Raw genomic sequence first — 26004 nt, 5'->3', positions numbered from 1 at the left:
CCGTGCTGAAGTTGGTGGTGAAGGTATTACGCTGTCCGGATGAGGAGGCGGTAGAGGATGAGGTAGCGGAGTAGGATGAGTTAGGAACAGGAGGCAAACTGAAGCGCCCTGCAATCCTCGGTGGTGGAAGGACATGCGCCAAATTGCTATCCGCCTCAGGCCCATCCGCCACTGCATTTACCCAGTGTGCCGTTAGGGAGATATAACGCCCCTGACCGTGCTTACTGGTCCACGTATCGGTAGTTAGGTGGACCTTGGCACAGATGGCGTTGCGCAGTGCACACCTGATTTTTTCCCCCACTTGGTTGTGCAGGGAAGGGATGGCTTGCCTGGAAATGTAGTGGCGGCTGGGCACGACGTACTGTGGGACAGCCACCGACATAAGCTTTTTAAAACTGGGCGTCTCCACCAGACGGAATGACAGCATTTCAAAGGCCAATAATTGTGAAATGCTGGCATTCAGGGCCAGGGATCGCGGGTGGGTAGGGGGGTACTTCCTCTTCCTCTCAAGTGTTTGGGAGATGGAAAGCTGAACACTTCCACGGGACATTGTGGAGATGGTTGTTGGTGACCCAGGTGGTGGTGTTGCTGACAGATCGTCTGTTTGCGGGGTGGCAGGTGCCGGTATGACTACAGAGGTGGCTGGAGCGGCCGAGACTGCAGCAGAAGAGGAAGCAGGATGAGCCAGAGATGTTTCTTGGTTTTGAAGGTGTGTACTCCACTGCAGCTCGTGCTTTGCACTTAGATGCCTGATCATGCAGGTTGTGCTCAGGTTGAGAAGGTTTATGCCTCGCTTCAGGCTCTGATTGCACAGGGTGCAAACCACTCGTGTCCTGTCATCAGCACATTTTCTAAAGAACTTCCACGCTAGAGAACTCTTTTGAGCTGACTTTGGTGCGCTCGTTCCCTTGCTGCGTTGGGCAGTAGCAGGCGTAGTGTCTAGGGCACGGCCGCTCCGCTTCTGCACCCTGCTCCCTCTTCTGCTGTGCTGGTGGCTCTGTGCGACCACCGCCTCTTCCTCCAAAATACTCAGGTCACCTGCATGACCTTCATTCCATGTGGGGTCGAGGACCTTATCGTCCTCCACATCATCTTCCACCCAGTCTTCACCCCTGCCCTCCCTGTCGGTCTCCACCATGCTGAACGCCGCAGCAGTTGGCACCTGCGTTTCGTCATCATCGGAGACGTGCTGTGATGGTCCTTCCATGTACTCATCTTGAGAAATAAGTGGTTGGGCATCGCTGCACTCAATCTCTTCCACTTCTGGGGCAGGGCTAGGTGGATGGCCCTGGGAAACCCTGCTGACAGAGTCCTCAAAAAGAATAAGAGACTGCTGTATGGCTTGGGGCTCAGACTGCTTGCCTGATTTGCAAGGGGGTGAGGTGAAAGACGGTTGGACATTGGCTGCAGGTGCCAACTCTTACCTTTCTGCAGTAGACTGGGTTGGAGACAATGTGAAGGAACTGGAGGCACTGTCAGCAGCAAACCAATCTACTATCGCCTCTCTGTGTTCTGGCCTCATCACTTCTAGAGGCGTATGATGATCTACCAAATACTGCTGCAGGTTCTGTCGCCTACTCACACTTGAGGAAGGTGTTTCACTTGTGCGTGTAGCTGGCACAGATCGACCACGTCCTCTCCTTGCAACAGGAGCTCTAGCAGCAGCACCACGACCCCGGCCACGGCCCCTATTTGACGCTCTCCTCATATTTCTGAAATTTAAGATCTTGCCCTAGAAAGGTCTTTATTGAATAGCAGAACAAAAGAACAACAGTATCGCACTGGTGTATCTCACAGTCAAATATGCAAACTATGCCGCAATTTAATGTTTTTTACACCAAAAGGGTGTGTATTGAATAGCGGAATAGGATAAAAAACTGTGTATCTCACACGTACAAACACAGACTAGGCCCGATTAAATTTTTTCCTACCCTACAGGGAGGATGAGGAAGAGGAGTATGGAACAGGCAGCACCCTCAAATCTTCAGAAGTATGAGATGAACCTCAAAAACTTGGAAAGGTGGATCTCACACGTACCGACACAGACTATTCTGCAATTTAATTGATCCCCAAAGGTTTTTATTGAATAGCGGAATGGGAAATATGATCAAAAAAAGTGTATGTATCTAACGAGTACAGAAGCACACTAGGCCCCAATTACTATTGTTTGTACACCTAAAAGGATGGAGGAGGAGGAGGAGGAGTATGGAACAGGCAGCACCCTCAAATCTTCAGAAGTATGAGATGAACCTCAAAAACTTGGAAAGGTGGATCTCACACGTACCGACACAGACTATTCCGCAATTTAATTGATCCCCAAAGGTTTTTATTGAATAGCGGAATAGGAAATATGATCAAAAAAAGTGTATGTATCTCACACGTACAGAAGCACACTAAGCCCCAATTACTATTGTTTGTACACCTAAAAGGATGGAGGAGGAGGAGGAGGAGTATGGAACAGGCAGCACCCTCAAAGCTTCAGAAGTATGAGATGAACCCCAAAAACTTGGAAAGGTGGATCTCACACGTACCGACACAGACTATTCCGCAATTTAATTGATCCCCAAAGGTTTTTATTGAATAGCGGAATAGGAAATATGATCAAAAAAAGTGTATGTATCTCACACGTACAGAAGCACACTAGGCCCCAATTACTAATGTTTGTACACCTAAAAGGATGGAGGAGGAGGAGGAGGAGTATGGAACAGGCAGCACCCTCAAAGCTTCAGAAGTATGAGATGAACCCCAAAAACTTGGAAAGGTGGATCTCACACGTACCGACACAGACTATTCCGCAATTTAATTGATCCCCAAAGGTTTTTATTGAATAGCGGAATAGGAAATATGATCAAAAAAAGTGTATCTATCTCACACGTACAGAAGCACACTAGGCCCCAATTACTATTGTTTGTACACCTAAAAGGATGGAGGAGGAGGAGGAGGAGTATGGAACAGGCAGCACCCTCAAAGCTTCAGAAGTATGAGATGAACCCCAAAAACTTGGAAAGGTGGATCTCACACGTACCGACACAGACTATTCCGCAATTTAATTGATCCCCAAAGGTTTTTATTGAATAGCGGAATAGGAAATATGATCAAAAAAAGTGTATGTATCTCACACGTACAGAAGCACACTAGGCCCCAATTACTATTGTTTGTACACCTAAAAGGATGGAGGAGGAGGAGGAGTATGGAACAGGCAGCACCCTCAAAGCTTCAGAAGTATGAGATGAACCCCAAAAACTTGGAAAGGTGGATCTCACACGTACCGACACAGACTATTCCGCAATTTAATTGATCCCCAAAGGTTTTTATTGAATAGCGGAATAGGAAATATGATCAAAAAAAGTGTATGTATCTCACACGTACAGAAGCACACTAGGCCCCAATTACTATTGTTTGTACACCTAAAAGGATGGAGGAGGAGGAGGAGGAGGAGGAGTATGGAACAGGCAGCACCCTCAAAGCTTCAGAAGTATGAGATGAACCCCAAAAACCTGGAAAGGTGGATCTCACACGTACCGACACAGACTATTCCGCAATTTAATTGATCCCCAAAGGTTTTTATTGAATAGCGGAATAGGAAATATGATCAAAAAAAGTGTATGTATCTCACACGTACAGAAGCACACTAGGCCCCAATTACTAATGTTTGTACACCTAAAAGGATGGAGGAGGAGGAGGAGGAGTATGGAACAGGCAGCACCCTCAAAGCTTCAGAAGTATGAGATGAACCCCAAAAACTTGGAAAGGTGGATCTCACACGTACCGACACAGACTATTCCGCAATTTAATTGATCCCCAAAGGTTTTTATTGAATAGCGGAATAGGAAATATGATCAAAAAAAGTGTATCTATCTCACACGTACAGAAGCACACTAGGCCCCAATTACTATTGTTTGTACACCTAAAAGGATGGAGGAGGAGGAGGAGGAGTATGGAACAGGCAGCACCCTCAAAGCTTCAGAAGTATGAGATGAACCCCAAAAACTTGGAAAGGTGGATCTCACACGTACCGACACAGACTATTCCGCAATTTAATTGATCCCCAAAGGTTTTTATTGAATAGCGGAATAGGAAATATGATCAAAAAAAGTGTATGTATCTCACACGTACAGAAGCACACTAGGCCCCAATTACTATTGTTTGTACACCTAAAAGGATGGAGGAGGAGGAGGAGTATGGAACAGGCAGCACCCTCAAAGCTTCAGAAGTATGAGATGAACCCCAAAAACTTGGAAAGGTGGATCTCACACGTACCGACACAGACTATTCCGCAATTTAATTGATCCCCAAAGGTTTTTATTGAATAGCGGAATAGGAAATATGATCAAAAAAAGTGTATGTATCTCACACGTACAGAAGCACACTAGGCCCCAATTACTATTGTTTGTACACCTAAAAGGATGGAGGAGGAGGAGGAGGAGGAGGAGTATGGAACAGGCAGCACCCTCAAAGCTTCAGAAGTATGAGATGAACCCCAAAAACCTGGAAAGGTGGATCTCACACGTACCGACACAGACTATTCCGCAATTTAATTGATCCCCAAAGGTTTTTATTGAATAGCGGAATAGGAAATATGATCAAAAAAAGTGTATGTATCTCACACGTACAGAAGCACACTAGGCCCCAATTACTATTGTTTGTACACCTAAAAGGATGGAGGAGGAGGAGTATGGAACAGGCAGCACCCTCAAAGCTTCAGAAGTATGAGATGAACCCCAAAAACTTGGAAAGGTGGATCTCACACGTACCGACACAGACTATTCCGCAATTTAATTGATCCCCAAAGGTTTTTATTGAATAGCGGAATAGGAAATATGATCAAAAAAAGTGTATGTATCTCACACGTACAGAAGCACACTAGGCCCCAATTACTATTGTTTGTACACCTAAAAGGGTGGAGGAGGAGGAGGAGGAGTATGGAACAGGCAGCACCCTCAAAGCTTCAGAAGTATGAGATGAACCCCAAAAACTTGGAAAGGTGGATCTCACACGTACCGACACAGACTATTCCGCAATTTAATTGATCCCCAAAGGTTTTTATTGAATAGCGGAATAGGAAATATGATCAAAAAAAGTGTATGTATCTCACACGTACAGAAGCACACTAGGCCCCAATTACTATTGTTTGTACACCTAAAAGGATGGAGGAGGAGGAGGAGGAGTATGGAACAGGCAGCACCCTCAAAGCTTCAGAAGTATGAGATGAACCCCAAAAACTTGGAAAGGTGGATCTCACACGTACCGACACAGACTATCCCGCAATTTAATTGATCCCCAAAGGTTTTTATTGAATAGCGGAATAGGAAATATGATCAAAAAAAAGTGTATGTTTTTCACACGTACAGAGGCACACTAGGCCCCAATTACTATTGTTTGTACCCCTAAAAGGATGGATGAGGAGGAGGAGGATGAAACAGGCAGCACCCTCAAATCTTCAGAAGTATGAGATTGTGTTCACTGTACCCCACAAAGATTGTGTTCACTGCACCCCAAAAGGATTGTCTTCACTGCACCCCACAAAGATTGTGTTCACTGTACCCCACAAAGATTGTGCTCACTGTACCCCCCAAAGATTTTGTTCACTGCACCCCACAAGGATTGTCTTCACTGCACCCCACAAGGATTGTCTTCACTGCACCCCACAAAGATTGTGTTCACTGTACCCCACAAAGATTGTGTTCACTGCACCCCAAAAGGATTGTCTTCACTGCACCCCACAAAGATTGTGTTCACTGTACCCCACAAGGATTGTCTTCACTGCACCCCACAAGGATTGTCTTCACTGCACCCCACAAAGATTGTGTTCACTGTACCCCACAAAGATTGTGTTCACTGCACCACAAAAGGATTGTCTTCACTGCACCCCACAAAGATTGTGTTCACTGTACCCCACAAAGATTGTGTTCACTGTACCCCACAAAGATTTTGTTCACTGCACCCCACAAAGATTGTGTTCACTGTACCCCACAAAGATTGTGTTCACTGCACCCCAAAAGGATTGTCTTCACTGCACCCCACAAAGATTGTGTTCACTGTACCCCACAAAGATTGTGTTCACTGCACCCCAAAAGGATTGTCTTCACTGCACCCCACAAAGATTGTGTTCACTGTACCCCACAAAGATTGTCTTCACTGCACCCCACAAGGATTGTCTTCACTGCACCCCACAAAGATTGTGTTCACTGTACCCCACAAAGATTGTGTTCACTGCACCCCAAAAGGATTGTCTTCACTGCACCCCACAAAGATTGTGTTCACTGTACCCCACAAAGATTGTGCTCACTGTACCCCCCAAAGATTTTGTTCACTGCACCCCACAAGGATTGTCTTCACAGCACCCCACAAGGATTGTCTTCACTGCACCCCACAAAGATTGTGTTCACTGTACCCCACAAAGATTGTGTTCACTGCACCCCAAAAGGATTGTCTTCACTGCACCCCACAAAGATTGTGTTCACTGTAACCCACAAGGATTGTCTTCACTGCACCCCACAAGGATTGTCTTCACTGCACCCCACAAAGATTGTGTTCACTGTACCCCACAAAGATTGTGTTCACTGCACCACAAAAGGATTGTCTTCACTGCACCCCACAAAGATTGTGTTCACTGTACCCCACAAAGATTGTGTTCACTGTACCCCACAAAGATTTTGTTCACTGCACCCCACAAAGATTGTGTTCACTGTACCCCACAAAGATTGTGTTCACTGCACCCCAAAAGGATTGTCTTCACTGCACCCCACAAAGATTGTGTTCACTGTACCCCACAAAGATTTTGTTCACTGCACCCCACAAAGATTGTGTTCACTGTACCCCACAAAGATTGTGTTCACTGCACCCCAAAAGGATTGTCTTCACTGCACCCCACAAAGATTGTGTTCACTGTAATCCACAAAGATTGTGTTCACTGTACCCCCCAAAGATTTTGTTCACTGCACCCCACAAAGATTGTGTTCACTGTACCCCACAAAGATTTTGTTCACTGCACCCCACAAGGATTGTATTCACTGCACCCCACAAGGATTGTCTTCACTGCACCCCACAAAGATTGTGTTCACTGTACCCCACAAAGATTGTGTTCACTGCACCCCAAAAGGATTGTCTTCACTGAACCCCACAAAGATTGTGTTCACTGTACCCCACAAAGATTGTGCTCACTGTACCCCCCAAAGATTTTGTTCACTGCACCCCACAAGGATTGTCTTCACTGCACCCCACAAGGATTGTCTTCACTGCACCCCACAAAGATTGTGTTCACTGTACCCCACAAAGATTGTGTTCACTGCACCCCAAAAGGATTGTCTTCACTGCACCCCACAAAGATTGTGTTCACTGTACCCCACAAGGATTGTCTTCACTGCACCCCACAAGGATTGTCTTCACTGCACCCCACAAAGATTGTGTTCACTGTACCCCACAAAGATTGTGTTCACTGCACCACAAAAGGATTGTCTTCACTGCACCCCACAAAGATTGTGTTCACTGTACCCCACAAAGATTGTGTTTACTGTACCCCACAAAGATTTTGTTCACTGCACCCCACAAAGATTGTGTTCACTGTACCCCACAAAGATTGTGTTCACTGCACCCCAAAAGGATTGTCTTCACTGCACCCCACAAAGATTGTGTTCACTGTACCCCACAAAGATTGTGTTCACTGTACCCCACAAAGATTTTGTTCACTGCACCCCACAAGGATTGTCTTCACTGCACCCCACAAAGATTGTGTTCACTGTACCCCACAAAGATTGTGTTCACTGCACCCCAAAAGGATTGTCTTCACTGCACCCCACAAAGATTGTGTTCACTGTACCCCACAAGGATTGTCTTCACTGCACCCCACAAGGATTGTCTTCACTGCACCCCACAAAGATTGTGTTCACTGTACCCCACAAAGATTGTGTTCACTGCACCCCAAAAGGATTGTCTTCACTGCACCCCACAAAGATTGTGTTCACTGTACCCCACAAAGATTGTGTTCACTGTACCCCCCAAAGATTTTGTTCACTGCACCCCACAAGGATTGTCTTCACTGCACCCCACAAAGATTGTGTTCACTGTACCCCACAAAGATTGTGTTCACTGTACCCCCCAAAGATTTTGTTCACTGCACCCCACAAGGATTGTCTTCACTGCACCCCACAAGGATTGTCTTCACTGCACCCCACAAAGATTGTGTTCACTGTACCCCACAAAGATTTTGTTCACTGCACCCCACAAAGATTGCGTTCACTGCACCTCAAAAGGATTGTCTTCACTGCACCCCACAAATATTGTGTTCAATGTACCCCACAAGGATTGTCTTCACTGCACCCCACAAGGATTGTCTTCACTGCACCCCACAAAGATTGTGTTCACTGTACCCCACAAAGATTTTGTTCACTGCACCCCAAAAGGATTGTGTTCACTGCACCCCAAAAAGATTGTGTTCACTGCAGCCCACACACAGAAAAATGGATGTGGATCACTGACACCTGCCTATCTCCTATCCCACACCACACAGCAATATCGATTGTAGTTTGTAGAACACACTGACCCTATAATTCAGCAGACTCTATCCCTAAAATGCCTACAACTCGCCCTGCCAAAACACTCCGACCTGACCCTATATTCTATCCGGACACCAATTCGTTTTCCCTGCCTGTCTTTCCCTAATCAGCAGCCAGCACGTATGTGTGCTCTGTCCCTGAGCTAAGCAGCAGAATGACGCCGCTGCGGCTGCCTCGAACTTATAAAGACTTGGTCACATGCTTCAGACGGCCAATCACAGCTACTCATACATTTGCAGGCATGGCTGGGATAGCTTAAGGCACACCAGTTAAACGATTGTTGATTGGCTGTTGAAAGCCCGCCATGAAAAGAGCGCCAAAACATGCAAAACCCGGAAATAAAACGACCGAACACGGATTTTTTACCCGAACATACAGTAAAGTGTCCGTGTCCGTGTTCGGGTAACAAAAATCCAATTATTCGGTACGAACACGAATAATACAGTCCGTGTTCGCTCAACGCTACCAGGGACCTCTCTCCCCTGCAACAAGCTGATGTAGTGAAGCTCCTTCTCCAAGCTGGCAACAGGGCAGAGCACCGCTGGCCTCTGCCTAGCATCCCATGTGTCTTCATGGCTCCAGGGCAGTCGGTCCCTCTCCCCAGCAGCAGACTGAGCCCTGGAATGGTAAAGACCACCCAGCTGAGGTGGTGGCAACAGGGCCTCTGCCTAGCACCCCATGTGTTTCCATGACTTCAGGGACATGGGGGGATTCGTCCCCTCTCCCCAGCAGCAGACTGAGCCCTGGAATGGTAAAAACCACCCAGATGAAGCGCTGGCAGCCAGACAGAGATTCCATAACCTCTGTCCCACACCTACCGATGACCACTATTCCCAAGGGCCCAAAATCATGTGGGTTCACTCTACCTGACTAACGCATGTACAGACCAGGTGGATATCTGGGACCTGGTTAGTCTACTTTGGATGGGGGAGAAATGTGACAGACCCAACCAGGACAGAGGCTTTTGGAAAGTACTAGGGGTAAGCCTCCTACCCACTGATTATGGCCCATGGGGAGAGCAGATCATTCTCCAATGATTGACAACAATGCGATGAATGCTGAGAGAAAAGCTTGGATTAATTTTCTGAATAAGGACAATAAGACTTCTGGAGTGGGTGGAAATCTGTGATATTATTTTTGTGCAGGTTAATGGTCATTGAACAGACAAGGACTCACTGCTCGAGGTGGTGTAATTGCCTGATGACTCACACAGGTGCATGCCCCGGCTCGCCTCCGTGAAAACTTGATAAAGGAAAAGGAATTGGCAGCACTCCGGGTTGAGTCAAAATCCAGATTTATTGACTGGACATCCAAATAATGACAATCGTGACAAGGTAGACGCGTTTCACACACTGACTGTGTGCTTAATCATTACTAATGATTAAGCACACAGTCAGTGTGTGAAACGCGTCTACCTTGTCACGATTGTCATTATTTGGATGTCCAGTCAATAAATCTGGATTTTGACTCAACCCGGAGTGCTGCCAATTCCTTTTCCTTTATCAGGTTAATGGTCAGAGGAAATATGCTGGCCCTCCTGCAGACTGGGTTGGAGAGGCTCCTTCACTTGGAACAGAAATATTTATCAACAATATCCCTCAAGAAACCTATGAAGATAAATTAATTTCACCTTTTCAGACTTGTGGAACATTGTATGAGTTTGACTCCTAGACTGTTGCCAGATAGGGATCACTGTTATGTGTTTATTGTTAAGTATGTCTCTCCCATTGTGTGCCTGCTAGATGTGAATTTCCATTGTTACTTGAGTCCCCTGTTGTTTCTGTCTGTTGGCTAACTCTTGGAGGTTCCTATGATGGGATTAGCCTTGTGTCAACTCTACCTGATTATCTAAACTATTGTGTGATGTTTTGGGTAATATTTGGTTTTATTGTAAATGTGGTGACTGACCTACTTTTGAAGTGTATAAAAGTCTGTATTTCTGTTCAATAAACAGTCATTCCCTTGGTTTCACCTCAACATCTTGCCTGTTTGGGGTAAAACGGTCTATTAGCTCTCGACCGTCAAAAAGTCAGTTTGGAGTTAACAGGCAGCAAACCAGCATCAACCGGCGTTGACCGGCATCTAGCCAGCGTCAAGTCAGCACCAATCGCATTTCTCAGTTGTCCCTAGCAAATTGTGTATAGTTGAGCCAAAGGAGTATCCCACTCATTCCCTTCTCCCATCCAAGTTCTCAATAAATACAAAAAAACCAAAGATACTGGACTGGTTTTTGTCTCAGTGCTCACACTTGGAGAAACATGCACAAAGGTACTTTTGTTGACCCAGGGGGACCCATAGCCAGAAAAACGGCGGGGAATCCTGCTACATTTGGGGGCTCATCCAGGATTTCACCCTGGGTTTCCAGGCTGATTGCTAACGGCCGCAACAAAAAGTCAAAATGTCAATTTTTGTGCCCGGGACTTTCCTCAAAAACCCAAGACAAGTGTGACGTCAGCTCTGCAGGAGACAGGGAGAGTAGGATGAAGTTTGATGTGCACATGGAAGTTGCCCGTGGCAATGGAAATGTTCCAGTCAATACTGCAAAATGGCGGGAACCTTCCACTTCAGTTATGAGATGTACTTTGCTATCAAGTATTGGAGAGCAGGGAAGAGATGCATGTCAGTGTATAAAAGCTGCAGCTGCTTAACAGAGAAAGGTCAATGAGTGGGCATGAGGAGCAAGGTGCCAGGTGTGTGTGCCGGCTATATGGACTGATGTTGTCCGTGCTTATGACAGCGGGACATTTTTTCTATACAGCAATTGCAGTTATACTGTGAATATTGCAGTCGGCCATGCTGGGATGGGAAGTGGGACTATCTTCGGAGACCGTATGATGGGCCTTACTTTTACACGTGTCAGGGAGAGGACTGTTGACCATGCATGTGACAGTGGAACATTTCTCTTGCCTGGCAAAGAGGGACAGCTGGCTCCAGGAGAGGGAGTCGTAGCTGGGGACCTGTTGCAAGTAAGAAGAGTGGATGCATGTCTGGCTAGGGACATGGTCCGCTTTGCAGAAACTTCCCTGTGGGCTAGAGAGAGAGAGAGAGCATGGTATGGGAGGAGTTGCTGCACCGCGCGGGAAAGTGCGATCCAGAAGGCATTGCCTAGCAGGAGGAGCAACCGCCAAACAAGGAGTATGGGTGGAGACATTGGTCGCGCCCAGCCAATCAGGAGTGACTAGGGGAGCCCATATAATACTCCCCCCTTTGGGTGTGGCTGAGAGGGAGACATGTGCGAGGAGAAGCACCATGGAGTTGTTTGGAGAGGAAAAGTGCGCAGTCATGATAGCTTCCCCCACTGGCGGAGAACCTGCTGGGCAGATTCAGGAGCAGACCGGGAAGCCGAGCCCCACTTTAGTATGGGACACAGGCATACAGATGGTGCCTGAAGGAAGACTGGCGCTGTTCACAGGAGGAGGTCGGGAGTACCTTGGCACGGTATGTCCTCAGTGTGAGAGAATAACCAGTGTCAACCGGCGTTGACCTGCATCTAGCCAGTGTCAAGTCAGTGCCAATCTGCATTTCTCAGTTGTCCCTAGCAAATTGTGTATAGTTGAGCCAAAGGAGTATCCCACTCATTCCCTTCTCCCATCCAAGTTCTCAATAAATACAAAAAACCCAAATATACTGGCACTGGTCATTGTCTCACTGCTCACACTTGGAGAAACATGCACAAAGGTACTTTTGTTGCACCGGTGACCCAGGTGGACTCATATCCAGCAAAACGGCTGGGAATCCTGCTACACTTGGAAATAGAGCACAGCTGCTAACTTGTTTGGAATAAAACCAATAGAAATAATAAAAGTCTAATGAGGCAGCACTGCACTAGAATGTGCTATATGTAAACACCTATAATAGTGTCATATATATATATATATAAGCGCCACATACAAAACTTATATTACTATTAATCAATCTGTGAAAGATGACAACAAAAATTCCAAGTTTGTACCTCATCTGGGCAATTAGTGCAAACAATAAATTATATAAGAAAAAAAAGAGGTTCATGCAATATGCAACTGTGCTCATAAGTTTACATACCCTGGCAGAATTTATGATTTCTTGGCCATTTTTCAGAGAATATGAATGATAACACAAACACCTTTCTTTCACTCATGGTGTTTGGCTGAAGCCATTTATTATCAATCAACTGTGTTTACTCTTTTTAAATCATAATGACAACAGAAACTACCCAAATGACCCTGATCAAAAGTTTACATACCCAGTTCTTAATACGTGTATTGCCCCCTTTAACATCAATGACAGCTTGACGTCTTTTGTGGTATTTGTGGATGCGGCTCTTTATCTTCTCAGATGGTAAAGCTGCCCATTGTTTTTGGCAAAAAGCCTTCAGTTCCTGTAAATTCTTGGGCTGTCTTGCATGAACTGCACGTTTGAGATCTCCCCAGAGTGGCTGAATGATATTGAGGTCAGGAGCCTGAGATGGCCACTCCAGAACCTTCACTTTATTCTGCTGTAGCCAATGACAGGTCGACTTGGCCTTGTGCGTAGGATCATTGTCATGTTGGAATGTCCAAGTACATCCAATGCGGGCTGATGAATGCAAATGTTCCTCCAGTATTTTTTGATAACATACTGCATTCACCTTTTCATCAATTCTGACCAAATTTCTGTGCCTTTGTAGCTCACACATCCATAAAACATTAGCGATCCACCTCTGTGTTTCACAGTAGGAATGGTGTACCTTTCATCATAGGCCTTGTTGACTCCTCTCCAAATGTAGCATTTATGGTTGTAGCCAAAAAGCAAAATTTTGGCCTCATCACTCCAAAATACTTTGTGCCAGAAGGTTTGAGGCTTGTCTCTGTGCTGTTTGGCGTATTGTAGGCAGGATACTTTGTGGCATTTGTGTAGTAATGGCTTTCTTTTGGCGACTTGACCATGCAGTCGATCTTTCTTCAAGTGCCTCCTTATTGTGCATCTTGAAACAGCCACCCCACATGTTTTCAGAGAGTCCTGTATGTAGCACTGCCCCCTGGGGAGTGGCTAAGTACACACACACATCCTCCTCACTTCTGTTGCCCTAAATGTTGTCCAACCCACTTGACACTATCGGTTGTGACATTCTGAATGATTAGACACTACCAGATTGTGGTAAAGAATCAGAATGTAATGGAAGGTTAATGTATTGGTAATCTGTCAATACAGTACTTTTCAGATGCAATAGGAGAGTGACCACAAATCAATGCTTTACAGTGATAAAATGTAACCCCAAACTATTACTAACTTATCTCAGTGACTCTAATATACTAAATCTAGACTCTATATATATATATATATATATATATATATATATATATATATATATATCAGAGTGCACTCTGTATCCAATAGGGGGCCCTCTTTATGTTAGATTTACAAGAGTCTCCTGAATGAGCAAGGCCTTGCTAGTCTTCGCCTGCAAAGGTATCCTTAACCAATCCAGGGAAAGTATTTGTAATCCACGCTAAAGGTGATTAACTGTTATCCACCATAGGAATAACCATTAACTGTAATCCAAACAGAAAGGGAGGAGATAAGTTCCCGCACTCCACATCTGGTAGCCAATCTAGAACTGAAAAGGAGGGGTAAGGCCTTCTGATCTGCCACGCACTATTCAGCACTGCAGTGTCCTGTGGCGACCGCTAGAACTAGTGTGGCCTTCTGCTAAACTGCTTTGCAGACCCACCCTGGCTCAGTCTAGTAGTACAGCAAATACTGTGAATCGGATCTCTCTCACCCAAATGTGATGAACTCTGTGTTCCCCAGTTCCCCGCTCTCCTCAGGAGTACTCGCAGCCTCTCCAGGTGTCCCTCCGCTCGGTCAACCACCGAGATCCGTCCGTACACCGCTCTCTCTCTCCGATGTCTTTTCACTAGGCCTCCGGCCTATCCTTATTTGCGCTCCGCAGCAGCACTTCCCCTTTCTCACAGCACGCTGTCCTCGAGGCAAGAGAGCGAATCTTGGTCCTGCCCTCTTTATAAAGACACTCCCAACTGCCCCTGCGAGTCCCAAGGCTCCCGGGGAGAATTGTTCAGTCACACAGACGATCCATAGTCTTCACTCCTACCAGAACTACGTCTCCCATAATTCAATGTCTCATTACTTTGTAGAAGCTTTAATAGAACAAAAAGTCTGAACAACTTCAGCTGGAACTTGCGACCAGGCTACATGTATTTCACATGAAGTTATTTTATGGGTTTTTCTTTGCATCCCGAACAATTTTCATGGCTGAAATATTAGTTGGTCTACCTGACCGTGGTTTGGTTTCAACAGAACCCCTCATTTTCCACTTCTTGATTTTAGTTAGAACACTGCTGATTGGCATTCTCAATTCCTTGGATATCTTTTTATATCCCTTTCTGGTTTTATACAGTTCAACTACCTTTTTCCGCAGACCCTTTAACAATTATTTTGCTTTCCTCATGACTCAGAATCCAGAAATGTCAGTGCAGAATCCAGAAATGTCAGGGCAGAATCCAGAAATGTCAGGGCAGCATCGGATGAAAGATGCAAGGGTCTGTCATGAGTCCAGAAACTCATTGACCTTTTATACACCCCTCACTTATTACAAACACACACACATCACAGGTGAAGATGGTTACCTTTAATAGCCATCCAAACCCCTTTGTGTCAACTTGTGTGCATGTTATCAGGCCAAAATCACCAGGGTATGTAAACTTTTGATCAGGGTCATTTGGGTAGTTTATGTTGTCATTATGATTTAAAAAGAGTAAACACAGTTGATTGATAATAAATGGCTTCAGCCAACACTAACCATGAGTGAAAGAAAAGTTTTTGTGTTATCATTCATATTCTCTGAAAAATGGCTAAGAAATCACAAATTCTGCCAGGGTATGTAAACTTATGAGAACAGCTGTATATATAGAAAAAGTCCCAAGTGTTAGAAAATCCAGCAATGCTTCTCTTTATCTGTGTATCCAAATCTTCTTTCTTTCACGGCACCGCTGTGATAAATCCACCACCAAAAGTGACGTCATCACGCACGGTGGGTTTAAGCTCGCGGCCAGGAATCATGGACAGAGTCAGCCCGGTTTTATGACTATGCGATTTTCACTTGTCTCAGTGGAGACACAGTAATATGTGAGTGTACTATATTGGTTTTAAAAATAGTGTTTTTAAGGATTTTATACTATGCAAGCATTTCTCTTCTTCCTGAAATGGGGTTTGTGAGAGTTACAGAAGGAATTCACTAAGATTGCAGATTATCACTTCCAGAGGGGAATGTGCTCTTTTTTTCTTATTTAAGTTATTTGCAGTGATTGTCAAAATAAGATAGGAATTTTTTGTAATTTTTGTTTTTCATCTTGCACAGATTGATTTACAGTAATATGAATTTTGCACGTGGCACTTTTTTATATATATATATATATATATATATATATATATATATATATGATACTATAATACAGAAGGTGTATAAATAGTATTGAATGTTACATGGTGAATAGGTTCACATATAGCACATTGTAGTGCAGCTCTGCCTCTTAAGACTTTTTTTATTATTTCTCCACCTTTGACAGAGATTTTAAACAGACCACTCCCCTGGGTCTACGTGTTGATGACTAAAAATATGCCAGCCAACTCCAAAATGTAGATGTCCAAGTGAACTGATTGTAGATCTACCATGCCAGGAAGATCTTCCCTTGACTGAACAGACTCATTGGGTGATCAAAGGATTGGATCTCCTTGTTCCATGTCCTTGGATTGAAGGGGTTTGGAGTAAAACTGGGGAAAGGGAACTGCCTCAAGAGGGGGGCCACTATAAGGTCCAAACCCCCATGCAGAAGTTTGAGTTTCAGAATTGGGTGGTGTCATGATCTGAGGGTCAAAGAACTTGGCATTAGAGCTGCAATCTTCTCTTAGGGGAGGAAAATTCTGGCTGGGGCTGTGTCCAAGATTAGACTCCAGTACTCCAAATGGTATGAAGGCTGGTGAGCAGACTATGGAAAGTTGATTATCCAGTCAAAGGTTTAAATGATCTTCATTGACTCCTTTGGATGTTTGCAGACTTTCTTCAGCAAGAAGATGTTGAGTTAACCTGTGACATGAATGCACTGGATACATGGAAGAACCAGAAGGGGGCAAGCCCTTTTGTGAACACTCTAGGTGCAGAGGACAGCCCGGATGGCAGTGCCACAAAATGGAAGTACTGTTCTGCCACAGAAAAATGCAAGAAGTGTATGTGTGGTAATGTGAATGTGAAAATGGGACTATGGGGCTAGACTTATTGAATGTCTAGTGATGCAAGAAATTCCCCTTTGCATGAAGGAAACAGTGACTGATTTTGTAGATTCCAGCATGAAAAACATGAAGAAATCTGTGCCACCATTTGGTTTTGGGACTGTTGGACAAGACAGTCTTTCTTTGGTATTGAGCAGGAAAATAGGAGGGTAAAAGGTGTAGAGGGGACAGGAAAAGAAACAATTTAATGTACCTCTTTGAGAGTTTGGACTGTGAGGTCTGGGATGTCTCTGATCCAGACTGGTGCAAAGGCCAACAGACATCCCCCAGCTCTGAGGAGTGGGGGCGCCCTTCATTGTGAGTAGGACTTCTGGGAAAGGCTTTGAAGGGCAGGGTTTATGAGAAAAAGAAGTGTCAAGACTTTGTTTTATATGTTCTCCCCAGGTGTCAACCATTAAACTCTTTCGTTTTGTATTATTCTTTATTTAAGTCAATTTCATACAGAGAGACGTGGGAAAAACAGTAACACTGAGCTGATTGTGAGATCAACTTAACCCATGTTAAACACCACAATGTGGTGTTTAAGAAGACTTCCAGCTTTTCCTCCCCAAAACAACAGATGCATTGTGTTTGTGAGTGAATCCCAGCCACACTGTCAGTTTATGTGTAACTTACCTCTTTTAGCTGTATACAGTAAGTTTCTGTGTCTGTGATGTCACTCCTCCTCCTGGCTGAATTTCAAACTTCTCTGACTTCCTGTTTCCTTCCTTTTCCAGTCCTGATACTACATACCCCATAATCCTTTGAGCCTCTGTATCTTCAGGGTGGGCTATGAGAGTAACTTGTACTAGTTCTAGGAGTTGATGTGTGTGGGTCCTAGAGTTACTGTGGGTGTTTCTGAGCCTTTGTGTGGGTAGGGAAAGGCAAATGTGTCATACTTCCTCCTGTGTCATTCCTGTCTTGCAGCATGCCAAAGAAATAATAGCTTACTGCAAGACTACAGAGGAAGGGCTATAGGAGGTTATTAAGAAGGTGTTTTCTTCATCTGTAAATTAATCACTTCACAGAAAGCAGGTCTCTGGGATGGTGGGATTTGAAGGGTGGGACTCTCCCAGTTCACATTGGACAGCATATTTACCTGGGCAGGATTGAATTCTAATTGTGATCCATTCAATCCTGCCCAGCACCAGCACAGCTAGCTTCCAGAACAGGTTGTGTATGAATGTGTTTCCTTGTTGAATAATGCTGTGATCTGTGAGGTGGGACTTGGGAGGCTTGGACTCTTTCCATAGATGTGACTGGGTAGGATTGAATGCTAATTAGGATGTATTCAATCCCACCCACCATCAGAGCTGTGAGGGAAGTTACATAATTCTGAAAGACTACAAAGAATAGTGTTACAGACTTTAACTGCTGCAGGAAGTGGCTGTGGAAGGGACAGAGTCTACCAGCAGGATACAGCGGGTAAAATAAGTATTGAACACGCCATCATTTTTCTAGGTAAATATATTTCTCAAGGTGCTATTGACATGAAATTCTCACCACATGTCGGTAACAACCCATGCATACAAAGAAACCAAATCAAACAAGTTCAGAAATTAGGTTATGTGTAATAAAATTGAAGGACACAGGGAAAAAGTATTGAATATGCTAACTGAAATTTATTTAATACTTGATACTAATGACAGCTTCAAGACGCCTCCTGTGTAGGGGAAACTAGTGACATGCATTGCTCAGGTTTCTTTTTGGCCCATTCCTTCACACAAACAGTTCTCAAAACGTAAAGGTATCGTGGGCCCCTTCTATGAACGCTGATCTTTAGTTCTTTCCACAGATTTTATATTGTACACTGCCAAAAAAATGAAAGGAACACTTTTTAATCAGAGTATAGCATCAAGTCAATTAAACTCCTGGAATATTGATCTGGTCAGTTAAGTAGCAGAGGGGGTTGTTAAATGCATTAACAAAAAAGCAGCTGAAACTGACTAACAATAGGCGCACTAGATGGACAACAATGAGATGACATCCAAAACAGGAATGGTTTTACAGGTGGAGACCACTGCCATTTTTTCCCCTACTCATCTTTTCTGACTGTTTTTCACTAGTTTTGCATTTGGCTAGTGGTCAGTGTCACTACTGATAGCATGAGGCGATACCTGGACCCTATAGAGGTTGCACAGCAGTCCAACTCCCCCAGGGTGGCACATCAATACGTGCCATTGCCAGAAGGTTTGCTCTGTCTCCCAGCACAGACTTAAGAGCATGGAGGAGATTCCAGGAGACTGGCAGTTACTCTAGGAGAGCTGGACAGGGTCGTAGAAGGTCTCTAACCCATCAGCAGGACTGGTATCTGCTCCTTTGTGCAAGGAGGAACAGGATGAGCATTGCCAGAGCCCTACAAACGGACCTCCAGCAGGCCACTGGTATGAATGTCTCTAACCAAACAATCAGAAACAGACTTTATGAAGGTGGCCTGAGTGCCTGATGTCTTCTAGTGGGCCCCTGTGCTCACTGCTTGACACAGTGGAGCTTGATTGGCATTTGCCATTGAGCACCAGAATTGTCAGATCTGCCACCGGCGCCCTGTGCTTTTCACAGATGAGAGCAGGTTACCCTGAGCACAGAATTGTGAAAAAGGAAAATAACTGCGCTAAAGGTGAATAAACAAAAATTGTAGCAGCAACTTCAAGTGTGACCACACCCTAAAAACAATATATATAAATAAGTCGCGCTAAATGATGTAGAACAAATCAATGTCCAAAAAACGTAAAGTCCCAATGTGTAGACGTGAGTGTATTGAAGAGTGATGTAAATCGTGATCAGCGCTCTAGCAATCCAGAGTCTCTTAGGTAATATGCTTACCAGATAGGCAATCAATAATTGCGGAGATTCACATGCAGGGCTGACTTGATTGTGGAAAATCGTGTGTTGGACGCTCAAAAATTGGTGTCATAAATCATAGAAAAAAAGAGAAAACGCCATAGCATAATACCGTAACACTAAGTGTTAATGATAAACACCTTAAATTGCACCACATGAAGGTGTGAGTATCCGTCACCAATTGTGAAACTGCTTACCGGAAATATATAGTATAAGAACATACAGTGGGTACGAAAAGTATTCAGACCCCCTTAAATTTTTCACTCTTTGTTATATTGCAGCTATTTGCTAAAATCATTTAGGTTCATTCTTCTTCCTCATGAATGTACACATAGCTCCCCATATTGACGGAAAAACACAGAATTGTTGACATTGCTGCAGATTTATTAAAAAAGAAAAACTGAAATATCACATGGTCCTAAGTATTCAGACCCTTTGCTCAGTATTTAGTAGAAGCCCCCTTTTGATCTAATACAGCCAGGAGTCTTTTTGGGAAAGATGCAACAAGTCTTTCACACCTGGATTTGGGGATCCTCTGCCATTCCTCCTTGCAGATCCTCTCCAGTTCTGTCAGGTTGGATGGTAAACGTTGGTGGACAGCCATTTTTAGGTCTCTCCAGAGATGCTCAATTGGGTTTAAGTCAGGGCTCTGGCTGGGCCATTCAAGAACAGTCACGGAGTTGTTGTGAAGCCACTCCTTCGTTATTTTAGCTGTGTGCTTAGGGTCATTGTCTTGTTGGAAGGTAAACCTTCGGCCCAGTCTGAGGTCCAGAGCACTCTGGAGAAGGTTTTTGTCCAGGATATCCCTGTACTTGGCCGCATTCATCTTTCCCTCGATTGCAACCAGTCGTCCTGTCCCTGCAGCTGAAAAACACCCCCACAGCATGATGATGCCACCACCATGCTTCACTGTTGGGACTTTATTGGACAGGTGATGAGCAGTGCCTGGTTTTCTCCACACATACCGCTTAGAATTAAGGCCAAAAAGTTCTATTTTGATCTCATCAGACCAGAGAATCTTATTTCTCACCATCTTGTAGTCCTTCAGGTGTTTTTTAGCAAACTTCATGTGGGCTTTCATGTGTCTTACACTGAGGAGAGGCTTCCGTCGGGCCACTCTGCCATAAAGCCCCGACTGGTGGAGGGCTGCAGTGATGGTTGACTTTCTACAACTTTCTCCCATCTCCTGACTGCATTTCTGGAGCTCAGCCACAGTGATCTTTGGGTTCTTCTTTACCTCTCTCACCAAGGCTCTTCTCCCCCGATAGCTCAGTTTGGCCGGACGGCCAGCTCTAGGAAGGGTTCTGGTCATCCCAAACGTCTTCCATTTGAGGATTATGGAGGCCACTGTGCTCTTAGGAACCTTAAGTGCAGCAGAAATCTTTTTTAGTGCAGCTATTCTTTTTTAATATACATGTTGCTTGGTCCATAGCTGCACCGGCTTTAGAGATACATGTTCAGGGTTTGCTCCCCCAATTTTTTGCTTGTTTGTTGTGTATTTGGTCTGACCAGACTTCTGAGGTAGAGCATCCCACCCCCAACACACACCTGTACTCTATCAGAGTCCACCATCAAGTAGATATAGGAGGAGTCCTTTGTAGTGCATTAGCACATCCATCCCAGCAAGGAGTGTTGTCTCCAAGGGTTGGAGAGGCTGGATTCACCCCTTTTCTATGGATAGTATAGGACCCACTGATAATGGGGTACTTTGACGCAGTGGTGGGCTTGAGCACGATATGGCCATATGGTGGGACTAAACCCCCATTTTTAATTATGGATTGTCTCCATATTTGATAGTCATTTCTTTTGCATGGTTGCGCTATTCTTTTTTAATATACATGTTGCTTGGTCCATAGCTGCACCGGCTTTAGAGATACATGTTCAGGGTTTGCTCCCCCAATTTTTTGCTTGTTTGTTGTGTATTCGGTCTGACCAGACTTCTGAGGTAGAGCATCCCACCCCCCACACACACCTTTACTCTATCAGAGTCAACCATCAAGTAGATATAGGAGGAGTCCTTTGTAGTGCATTAGCACATCCATCCCAGCAAGGAGTGTTGTCTCCAAGGGTTAGAGAGGCTGGATTCACCCCTTTTCTATGGATAGTGTAGGACCCACTGATAATGGGGTACTTTGACGCAGTGGTGGGCTTGAGCACGATATGGCCATATGGTGGGACTAAACCCCCATTTTTATTTATGGATTGTCTCCATATTTGATAGTAATTTCTTTTGCATGGTTGCGCCATTCTTTTTTAATATACATGTTGCTTGGTCCATAGCTGCACCGGCTTTAGAGATACATGTTCAGGGTTTGCTCCCCCAATTTTTTGCTTGTTTGTTGTCTATTCGGTCTGACCAGACTTCTGAGGTAGAGCATCCCACCCCCCACACACACCTGTACTCTATCAGAGTCCACCATCAAGTAGATATAGGAGGAGTCCTTTGTAGTGCATTAGCACATCCATCCCAGCAAGGAGTGTTGTCTCCAAGGGTTGGAGAGGCTGGATTCACCCCTTTTCTATGGATAGTGTAGGACCCACTGATAATGGGGTACTTTGACGCAGTGGTGGGCTTGAGCACGATATGGCCATATGGTGGGACTAAACCCCCATTTTTATTTATGGATTGTCTCCATATTTGATAGTCATTTCTTTTGCATGGTTGCGCTATTCTTTTTTAATATACATGTTGCTTGGTCCATAGCTGCACCGGCTTTAGAGATACATGTTCAGGGTTTGCTCCCCCAATTTTTTGCTTGTTTGTTGTGTATTCGGTCTGACCAGACTTCTGAGGTAGAGCATCCCACCCCCCACACACACCTGTACTCTATCAGAGTCCACCATCAAGTAGATATAGGAGGAGTCCTTTGTAGTGCATTAGCACATCCATCCCAGCAAGGAGTGTTGTCTCCAAGGGTTGGAGAGGCTGGATTCACCCCTTTTCTATGGATAGTGTAGGACCCACTGATAATGGGGTACTTTGACGCAGTGGTGGGCTTGAGCACGATATGGCCATATGGTGGGACTAAACCCCCATTTTTATTTATGGATTGTCTCCATATTTGATAGTCATTTCTTTTGCATGGTTGCGCTATTCTTTTTTAATATACATGTTGCTTGGTCCATAGCTGCACCGGCTTTAGAGATACATGTTCAGGGTTTGCTCCCCCAATTTTTTGCTTGTTTGTTGTGTATTCGGTCTGACCAGACTTCTGAGGTAGAGCATCCCACCCCCCACACACACCTGTACTCTATCAGAGTCCACCATCAAGTAGATATAGGAGGAGTCCTTTGTAGTGCATTAGCACATCCATCCCAGCAAGGAGTGTTGTCTCCAAGGGTTGGAGAGGCTGGATTCACCCCTTTTCTATGGATAGTGTAGGACCCACTGATAATGGGGTACTTTGACGCAGTGGTGGGCTTGAGCACGATATGGCCATATGGTGGGACTAAACCCCCATTTTTATTTATGGATTGTCTCCTTATTTGATAGTCATTTCTTTTGCATGGTTGCGCTATTCTTTTTTAATATGCAATATAACAAAGAGTGAAAAATTTAAGGGGGTCTGAATACTTTTCGTACCCACTGTATATATATATATATATGCTTCCAATAGCACTAACTTGAAGAGCTTGCGTAAATATAGCTTGGAAACGCTGCTTCCCGTTGCGTGCGTTCTACCTGCGTTCCACCTTGCCAGGAAATGACGTGAAGCGGAAGTGATGCCACTGTGTAAGACCTCAATGCATTTCACCGGAAATGGCATCTACAGGAAGTCATCCTGAGTACCATTTTGTAGGTTGATGATTTTCATAACAATCAAATAATGTGGCATCCTTTCTTTCCTAACACAATACCCAGTCCATATCAGTATAGATATCCCACTGAGATCTGTCTGTTTTCAAAGTGTTCCTTTAATGTTTTTGAGCAGTGAGTGATCTGTAGTTCACTTAGAAAGGGAAGTTGCTGGTGAAGGAAATACTGTATTTACTAGCCCCTTCCCCATTCTGAAGATCCCCCTGTGTGCCTGCAGCTGCTGCCAGTGGGAAAGGAGGGCAACGCTATGGGGCTTTGGGGCACATGGTGGGTGGGGGGTCCAGGCAATGAGAGAAATATGGATCAGTGCAGCGGGTAGGGGAAAAAACTGGAACTGATCTTTTGTGGCTCTCACTGCGGCAGCTGGAGCAGAAGATGTTGGCTTGCAGCTGCTACAGTGAGAGTCACAAAAGATTGGTTCCAGTTATTTTGACGACCCGATGCACTGATCATCTGCTCCATCCACACACCATCCCCCTGTTGGGGGATCTGCTAAAAGACGGTCTTGCTCATGGGGCAGTGTTGCCAACCCTTGATGACTTTTTTACTGACAAGCTGAAACACGACAGAAACTCCTAATATAAACAAAGACAATCAATATTTAACCTCTTGGTGCTGACATAACACACATATGCAGCCCTACTGGACTGGCCTTTTTTCCATGAAGCTGCATATATGCGTATCTCCCTTTGTGCTGAGAGCACACCGCACTGTGTGCTCCCAGCAAAGAGACTGGGGTCTCACCAAGAGCCCCGTAACTAACGATCGGGACCTGGAACGTCTGACTGCGGGTCATCTGATCACTGTGGTAGCCTCTGATTAGCTATCACAGTGATCAGTCACTGTATTTCCTGTCTCTGTGAATGGAGATATAATGTATCTTTATCTGTCTTTGCAGAGAGAGAGAAAATAAAAGTGTGTGTAGAAAATAAATAAATTTAATTAAAAAAATGTAAAAAAAATACATAGATCAAGGTTTGGTCTAGGTCAGTGCCAGGGTTATTATTTGAGTAAGGGTCAGTATTTTTTGGACAGGATTTTTTCTTTTTCTTTTAACCACTTAAGCCCCGGAGGATTTGGCTGCTCAAAGACCAGAGCCTATTTGGGATTCAGCACTGCGTGAATTTAATGGACAATTGCACGGTCGTGCGACACTGTACCTAAACTAAATTGACGTCCTTTTTTTCCCACAAACAGAGCTTTCTTTTGGTGGTATTTGATCACCTGTTCGATTTTTATTTTTTGCGCTATAAACAAAAAAAGAGCGACAATTTTGAAAAAATAACAATATTTTTCACATTTTTTATATGAAATTCCCCCAAAAAAATTTAAAAATCAAAATTTTTTAACATTTTAGGCCAATTTGTTTTCTGCTACATATTTCTGGTATATAAAATCGCAATAAGCGTATTTTGATTGGTTTGCGCAAAAGTTATTGTGTTTACTAACTACGGGAAAGATTTATGTCATTTTTTTTTAGCTAGTAATGGCGGCCATCTGCGATTTTTTTTGCGGGACTGCGACATTGTGGCGGACAGATCGGACCCTTGACTCACATTTTTGACACTTTTGGGGGTACCAGTGACATTACTACAGTAATCAGTGCTATAAATATGCACTGTTACGTCAAAATGACACTGGCAGGGAAGGGGTTAACTTCATTGGTGATCAGTGGGTTAAATGTATCCCTAGGGGCATGTTTCTAACTGTGGGGGGGCGTGGCTATTGATGTAACCACAGAGACATACGAACCTACATAGCAGGATCGTATAGTTTCTGCCTTTACATTAGGGAGAATGACAGACGGCTGTGTTTACATCAGCCGTCTGCCTTTCTCCCTCAGCTGAGCGGGATTTTGAGTGGCTGGCGGACATCGGAGCCGCCGGTCACTTGCGCGGGGATGCCCGGGAACGAGCGGGGGCGGGAGCGCGCTTCCGGTGGCGCGCGCTTGCCCCCTACAGGCTCCTGCGCGAGCGACATAGTGCTACGTCGGTTTGCCCAGGAGCGGCTGACTGCCGCAGTAAATATACTGATGGCAGTCGGAAAGTGTTTAACCACTTAATCCCCGGAAGATTTTCCTGCTCAAAGACCAGGGCCTATTTTGCGATACGGCACTGCGTGAATTTAACGGACAATTGCGCGGTCGTGCGATGCTGTACCCAAATTAAATTGACGTCCTTTTTTTCCCCACAAACAGAGCTTTCTTTTGTTGGTATTTGATCACCTGTGCGATTTTTATTTTTTGCGCTATAAACAAAAAAAGAGCGTCAATTTTGAAAAAATAACAATATTTTTCACATTTTTTTATATGAAATTCCCCCAAACAAATGTAAAAATCGAAATTTTTTAACATTTTAGGCCAATTTGTTTTCTGCTACATATTTTTGGTAAAAAAAATCGCAATAAGCGTATTTTGATTGGTTTGCGCAAACTAACTAAGGGAAAGATTTATGTAATTTTTATTGATTTTTTTTTTAACTAGTAATGGCGGCAATCTGCGATTTTTTTTGCGGGACGGCGACATTGCGGCAGACAGATCGGACCTCT

The sequence above is a fragment of the Pelophylax lessonae genome (assembly GCF_965119305.1).
Source record: "Pelophylax lessonae genome assembly, chromosome: 3".
Taxonomy (NCBI): Eukaryota; Metazoa; Chordata; class Amphibia; order Anura; family Ranidae; genus Pelophylax; species Pelophylax lessonae.
Note: the sequence above shows the minus strand (reverse complement) of the source record.